Consider the following 8,200-nt stretch of genomic DNA (forward strand, 5'->3'; position numbering starts at 1 on the left):
TTCCACTAATAATTACATTATGACAGAGTTAAAACGCCGGTAACAGCTTCGACCAAAGCCATACGACCGCAGCGAGTCTGCGACACGACAGCGCAAATGATGCGTATCCAGTCATAACAAACACAACCACTGAGCTATACAATAGAACTTGGTAAACACTGCGCTAAAGCAACCCAAAAATTGGTACGTTATAAACATAATCATACTCTCGGTTTCTATTAAATTCAATCCGCTCAAGACACACAATGTAAAATGTGATACCCGACTCCAGGCCTACTATACTGACAGACCACGGTAAGAATGCGGACGTAATCTGTTTCAGTATTATACAACACAAAACCCACTGTAAATTAAAATATGGACCTGTGCAAATTTTATACTACTTTTAGCTGTACCTAGTTGAGTAATGAGTAACCCAGCGCTAGACGATGCTATATTGTTATGAACAAATAGGTAGATGTCGAAACCATCACACGGTCAAGTTCAGTGGTTCCCAACCTGGTATGGTTGACAAAAATTATCATCGCTCTATCAAATATGCCGGACCTGAAGTGTGGAACAGTATCTCGCCGGCTATCCGACAGTCGTCAAGAATATCCTCATTCAAGTCGAAATACAAGAAATTTCTGCTGAGTGAATACTAGTCAGCCCTCACCATTTACCGGACCACGACCTGATGACATATCGATCTCGCCATCCGTCACCTCTGCCACTTTCTATTAGCTTCTTTTACTTTCATTCAGTGTGTCCTCTTTACATCGCCTAGGCCTAAGTGTCTGATCTTAAGAATGCTCCTAGTCGTCTCGGCATCTTCCTATCATTCATTGTATTGCAGTCTTGTGATGTTTTGAAGTGATGAAATTTTATGAATAAACATGAACATGAACATGAACTTGAACTTGAACTTGGGAGAAATTCCCCCTGGGGGAATTTTGCAATTTCTACGGAGGTATTCCAATTTAGAATTATAACGGATTTCCAAAATTGTTCATGTCCGAACTGTCATGTAGTCAACCAGTTATATCCGAACATATCCTCTTTATGGATGTTTATTTTTTGTTGAAAGTATGTTCAAATGCTATTTGAACTCTCTTTTTCTCATACAAACTCTCCCTGTTTTTCTTTTAAAAAACTAGTTCAGATGTGTTGCAGTTCGCAAGAGAATTTTGTAGCCCAGCGATGGCCTCCCAATCAAATATATCTTAAGCGAGCAAATGCCGTGCTGAATCTATCACAACAAGGCCTCTAATTGAAAATGATTCGACTTGACTCGCGTGCGAAAAGCGGAAATGACTCAACTCGACTCGATTCAATCTATGTATTGATTTGACTTTGTCTCGAGTCATTGCGCATTACTCTAAACAAGTCATATAACTCAAGACTCAGACGGTCACGCAGTGGTTCTCAAAATTTTTGTCTTTGCGAACCCCTTCAGGACCTTCACGGACCTCCGCGGACCCCCACAAGTTTTCGTTCAAATTTAGCCAAATTATCGAGCAACCGTCATCTGTCTTGTGTATTAACTATAGGCTTCTGAGAAACACCAACAAAATGACTTTTCGTGAAAATACCATCATTAGCCTATATGTAGAAATTGGGTAGGCAATGTTCCCTCTAAGCTGCGCACGTGCGCAAATGCGCAGTGCTGAACCGGTCTCTGCGCACAGAAAATCTTCGCTGCGCACAAAAAAATAGATAGGGATGACTTTTTTTCTTTTTTCTAATTGTTGTTCTCCAAGGGACCGCGCAAGCGCGCAGACTCGTGAAAAACCAGAGGGAACATTGCCAGGGGCCAATAGTGTTATCGGTGAAGTCTGAAACCGAGGTACAAGTGCGGCCAGTAAAGGTAAATATTGCGGTCTGTGAAGAAATGATAATTTGCAATGACGTGCGCCTCGCGGAAGAGATTTTTCTTTTAGTATGGTCTCGTACGCGTGAGCGATACTGATATCATTTCAGTAACACAATCTTTTCTGGGAATGGCTAAATAACAATGGGCGAGCGAGAAACTAACGAATAGTCTTCTCCGTGTGGCATGAACATTGTGTAAGATTTACTGTACAATTATACATGCCGTGAATTTTCGAAGTCATCACTTTCATCAGGCAAATCTGATCACGTATGGTGAGATAGAATAATATGCAGAATATGCAAGTAGGCCTACAAGCACCAACATTGTTGAAAAATCCATCCCCTTGCAAACGTTGATCGAGAAACGCTGCAACTATGCCAGAACGATCGGCAGCGAGAAAACCTTGGCCGTAAAAGACTGCCCTATGCTGACCGAAAACTTCGGTATACAAAATACATATAGGTTTAATCGTCCATATAGGCGCCTAAATGACTGGCGCCGAATGTTCCTGTCTTGGCAATCTGAACCTCACAAGACAATTAAATACCATCCCGCAGGAAAAAAATTATATGCCAGTAAAGAAATACCAATCCGAAATCGTGTGATCTTTCAGTTTAGTATGTTTGGGCGATTCCATATTTTTGATATAACAGACAGGAGATCACAAAATAACATCATGTAACGAAGTCATACCAACGGGTCCGCCCGCCCGAAGATGTCCAATTATTATTTACGGGCTCTGCAGTTTCAAAGACACCTCAGTCAGCTCTACTGGTAAATCTGATTATACGTGAGCAGAGAGGACAAGGAATAGATAGCAAAAAATATGCATTTCCCGATCTTATTGGGCATCCCTAAAAGACGGAGAAGCGGAGGCAGCGGAGACAGCGGAGGCAGCGGAGAACGGACCCTAAAACGCGGAAACAGCGGAGACAGCGGAGAGAGCCAAAAATGCCGATTCCTAAAAGACGGAGTTAGCGGAGGAAGCGGAGAGCGGAGCTTTCGGTCATTAACCTTTATAGACACGCGCGACATAGCGGACGGATACTGAAAGCGGAGTTCGGGACCCAGCGAAATGGACATAGCGGACGGTTATATAATATAGAAAGCGCAGATCAGGGCGTATCGGAAGATGTTTCGAAGCAGTGGAGAATAACGGAGAAGTCAGCCATGCAAGTTAAAGGCCAATTGGGCGACTGATTGCCCGTAGATGAGATGACATAACGGACGGATACTGAAAGCGGAGTTCGGGGCGTATCGGAAGATGTTTCGAAGCAGTGGAGAATAACGGAGAAGTCAGCCATGCTATTTCGAGGCCAATTTGGCGACAGATTGCCCGTCGATGAGATGACATAGCGGACGGATACTGAAAGCGGAGTTCGGGGCCCCGCGAAATAGACATAGCGGACGGTTATATAATATAGAAAGCGGAGATCATGGCGTATCGAAAGATGTTTCGAAGCAGTGGAGAATAACGGAGAAGTCAGCCATGCAAGTTAAAGGCCAATTTGGCGACTGATTGCCCATCGATGAGGACATAGCGGGCGGTTATATAATACAAGGAAAGCGGAGTTCGGGGCGTATCAGAAGATGTTTCGAAGCAGTGGAGAATAACGGAGAAGTCAGCCATGCAAGTTGAAGGCCAATTGGGCGACTGATTGCCCATCGATGAGGACATAGCGGGCGGTTATATAATACAAGGAAAGCGGAGTTCGGGGCGTATCAGAAGATGTTTCGAAGCAGTGGAGAATAACGGAGAAGTCAGCCATGCGAGTTCAAGGCCAATTTGGCGACTGATTGCCCGTCGATGAGATGACATAGCGGGCGGTTATATAATACAAGGAAAGCGGAGTTCGGGGCGTATCAGAAGATGTTTCGAAACAGTGGAGAATAACGGAGAAGTCAGCCATGCTATTTCAAGGCCAATTTGGCGACTGATTGCCCGTCGATGAGATGACATAGCGGACGGATACTGAAAGCGGAGTTCGGGGCCCCGCGAAATAGTCATGGCGTACGGTTATATAATATAGAAAGCGGAGATCAGGGCGTATCGGAAGATGTTTCGAAGCAGTGGAGAATAACGGAGAAGTCAGCCATGCAAGTTAAAGGCCAATTGGGCGACTGATTGCCCGTCGATGAGATGACATAACGGACGGATACTGAAAGCGGAGTTCGGGGCGTATCGAAAGATGTTTCGAAGCAGTGGAGAATAACGGAGAATTCAGCCATGCGAGTTCAAGGCCAATTTGGCGACTGATTGACCGTCGATGAGATGACATAACGGACGGATACTGAAAGCGGAGTTCGGGGCGTATCGGAAGATGTTTCGAAACAGTGGAGAATAACGGAGAAGTCAGCCATGCTATTTCAAGGCCAATTTGGCGACTGATTGCCCGTCGATGAGATGACATAGCGGACGGATACTGAAAGCGGAGTTCGGGGCCCCGCGAAATAGACATAGCGGACGGTTATATAATATAGAAAGCGGAGATCAGGGCGTATCGGAAGATGTTTCGAAGCAGTGGAGAATAACGGAGAAGTCAGCCATGCGAATTTCAGGCCAATTTGGTGATTGCTTGCTCATCGATGAGATGACATAGCGGGCGGTTATATAATACAAGGAAAGCGGAGTTCGGGGCGTATCAGAAGATGTTTCGAAGCAGTGGAGAATAACGGAGAAGTCAGCCATGCGAATTTCAGGCCAATTTGGTGATTGCTTGCCCATCGATGAGATGACATAGCGGGCAGTTATATAATACAAGGAAAGCGGAGTTCGGGGCGTATCGAAAGATGTTTCGAAGCAGTGGAGAATAACGGAGAAGTCAGCAATGCGAGTTCAAGGCCAATTTGGCGACTGATTGCCCGTCGATGAGATGACATAGCGGACGGATACTGAAAGCGGAGTTCGGGGCCCCGCGAAATAAACATAGCGGACGGTTATATAATATAGAAAGCGGAGATCAGGGCGTATCGGAAGATGTTTCGAAGCAGTGGAGAATAACGGAGAAGTCAGCCATGCGAATTTCAGGCCAATTTGGTGATTGCTTGCCCATCGATGAGATGACATAGCGGACGCGTTTCGTATGACAATTTAACTGATGATAGTTGTGGAATATTATACTGAACTACTTTCTACTTTACAAAAACCGAATTGTAAATGTAATTAGTTCATCCAGAATACTGTTCAGGTAGATGTTGAAGTCATTGCGAAACATTACACTTCAGTAAGTACCGGAAATAGCCCAAATCTACTTGATTACCTCGAATAAGTAGAGATATTCAACATATATAATATCTGAACAACGTGATGTGATATAGCAAAAATAACGTCAGATTCGTATTCAGCGCCCCCAAATTAGGTATAATAGACCCGAAGAAGTCCTGGCGCAAAAATCCTGTAGATCAGCGTTATTGGTGCTGACTTCTCCGTTATTCTCCACTGCTTCGAAACATCTTCCGATACGCCCCGAACTCCGCTTTCAGTATCCGTCCGTTATGTCATCTCATCGACGCGCAATCAGTCGCCAAATTGGCCTTGAACTCGCATTGCTGACTTCTCCGTTATTTCCCACTGCTTCAAAACATTTTCCGATACGCCCCGATATCCGCTTTCCTTGTATTATATAACCGCCCGCTATGTCATCTCATCGACGGGCAATCAGTCGCCAAATTGGCCTTGAACTCGCATGGCTGACTTCTCCGTTATTCTCCACTGCTTCGAAACATCTTCTGATACGCCCCGAACTCCGCTTTCCTTGTATTATATAACCGCCCGCTATGTCATCTCATCGATGGGCAATCAGTCGCCAAATTGGCCTTGAACTCGCATTGCTGACTTCTCCGTTATTCTCCACTGCTTCGAAACATCTTCCGATACGCCCCGAACTCCGCTTTCAGTATCCGTCCGTTATGTCATCTCATCGACGGGCAATCAGTCGCCCAATTGGCCTTTAACTTGCATGGCTGACTTCTCGGTTATTCTCCACTGCTTCGAAACATCTTCTGATACGCCCCGAACTCCGCTTTCCTTGTATTATATAACCGCCCGCTATGTCCTCATCGATGGGCAATCAGTCGCCAAATTGGCCTTTAACTTGCATGGCTGACTTCTCCGTTATTCTCCACTGCTTCGAAACATCTTTCGATACGCCATGATCTCCGCTTTCTATATTATATAACCGTCCGCTATGTCTATTTCGCGGGGCCCCGAACTCCGCTTTCAGTATCCGTCCGCTATGTCATCTCATCGACGGGCAATCAGTCGCCAAATTGGCCTTGAAATAGCATGGCTGACTTCTCCGTTATTCTCCACTGCTTCGAAACATCTTCCGATACGCCCCGAACTCCGCTTTCAGTATCCGTCCGTTATGTCATCTCATCGACGGGCAATCAGTCGCCCAATTGGCCTTTAACTTGCATGGCTGACTTCTCCGTTATTCTCCACTGCTTCGAAACATCTTCCGATACGCCCTGATCTGCGCTTTCTATATTATATAACCGTCCGCTATGTCCATTTCGCTGGGTCCCGAACTCCGCTTTCATTATCTGTCCGCTATGTCGCGCGTGTCTTTAAAGGTCAATGACCGAAAGCTCCGCTCTCCGCTTCCTCCGCTAACTCCGTCTTTTAGGAATCGGCATTTTTGGCTCTCTCCGCTGTCTCCGCTGTTTCCGCGTTTTAGGGTCCGTTCTCCGCTGCCTCCGCTGTCTCCGCTGCCTCCGCTTCTCCGTCTTTTAGGGATGCCCATCTTATTGACCGATTTTATCATGAATTATCGAAAATTTTCGCGCTTCGCGTTGGCTCACTAGACAGTACTGCTATAATTTCGTGGCAAAAGCGAACAATGTAATGGGGGGGGGCAGTTTATCACCCTATGGGAGCCCAAGACTCCAGTTTTCTTGGGGAGGGGGGCTAACGAAGTGCTGTTTCGCTCCTGCCAACGGGTATATGCACCGGGAGATGTTAAATTATTATGGAGGGGTCCTACCTTTTCAAACACACCTCCCTCAGCTCTACCGGTAGATCAGATTACGTGAGCAGAGAGAGGATAAAAATTGATAGCAATATATACGCAATTCCCGATCATATTGACCGATTCAGTCATGAATTAAAAGAATTTCTCGCGCTTCGCGCGTTTACGCGAGAGAAGGTGACTCAGTAAACGGTAGACCCAAAGAAGCAGATAAGTAGCGGGAAACAGCGTATAGCCTGAGGGGGGTCTGGAGGGCGAAGCCTCCCAGAAGTTCGGCTTATCACCATATGGGGGGCATGGTTGCGCACTGTTGTCCATGGCCTGCGCAGTGAGTTGGCATGTTTGCGCAGACTCGCGAAAAATTAGAGGGAACATTGGACGTAGGCTACTTTTATCATTTCGAAGCGATTTTGACAGTTGTATTTATTGTTTTGAAAATCCCCGTCTTTATTTGATATAAACGAGTGCCGAGGATATTTTCACAAAGATAGGTGCTGACGAATGTAATATTAACGCATATCAGTTTTGACGACACCTTTGTGTGTGACCGCAACGTATATGGCATCAAAATTGGGAAACAGAGTAGTGATAATTAATATAGGGTTACCATACGTCCTCCCTTAAGAATATTTGTCGACTCCTTTTGAAAGAAATGTCCTACCTTATTCGCCCAATCTAAAAGCATTGACAAATTGTATGCGTCATTGCATTAATGAATCCAAGTTTGCCAATCTGAGAAAGATTGCCATGACACTATAGTATATATACTTATTCAGTTCAAGTGTCGGCTACATACTTTCGCGAGCAAACATTTTTGACAGCGTTAACAATACCAAGCTGCGTTGCAATCTAAATGATGTTTACGTGAAGTTTTGACAAGGGTTTCTACGTCCGACATGCAGCCAAAGAGCAAAGAACATGTTGAGAACTTTGATCGACTGTTTACATTATATACGATTTATTAGTTGTTAAGTAGGCCTACTTCATTTTCCCATATCAGGCCCTCCGACTGTAGAAGTTTCCCGCCCCTGGTCTAATGCGTAATTATGACCTATTCCTATGAAATTTGTTCCTTTAGCGATTGTCGGATTGCTGTTGAACCTGCTCTGATTGTTTCACTCGACTGGATTTTTTAATAAACCGTTATGGAAAACCTTTTTCTCCGGAAATCAATAATCCCACAAATATCTCTTTTATTCTTCAGTTTCTTCAGAAGAGGTTTCAACCAAGCTGACAATCAGTATAATATTCATTGATGTGCGGTGAGATTTATGACTGCTTGTGAGGCACTGACCCCCCCCCCCAACCACACACACACACACACACGTAACTGTTGCAGACATAATCCAGAGGTGGTCAGTAACGAAGTACTTTAACT

Source organism: Botryllus schlosseri, chromosome 5 (genome assembly GCF_051294905.1).
Source record: "Botryllus schlosseri isolate E-star chromosome 5, Bs_hap1, whole genome shotgun sequence".
In the NCBI taxonomy this organism is placed as follows: domain Eukaryota; kingdom Metazoa; phylum Chordata; class Ascidiacea; order Stolidobranchia; family Styelidae; genus Botryllus; species Botryllus schlosseri.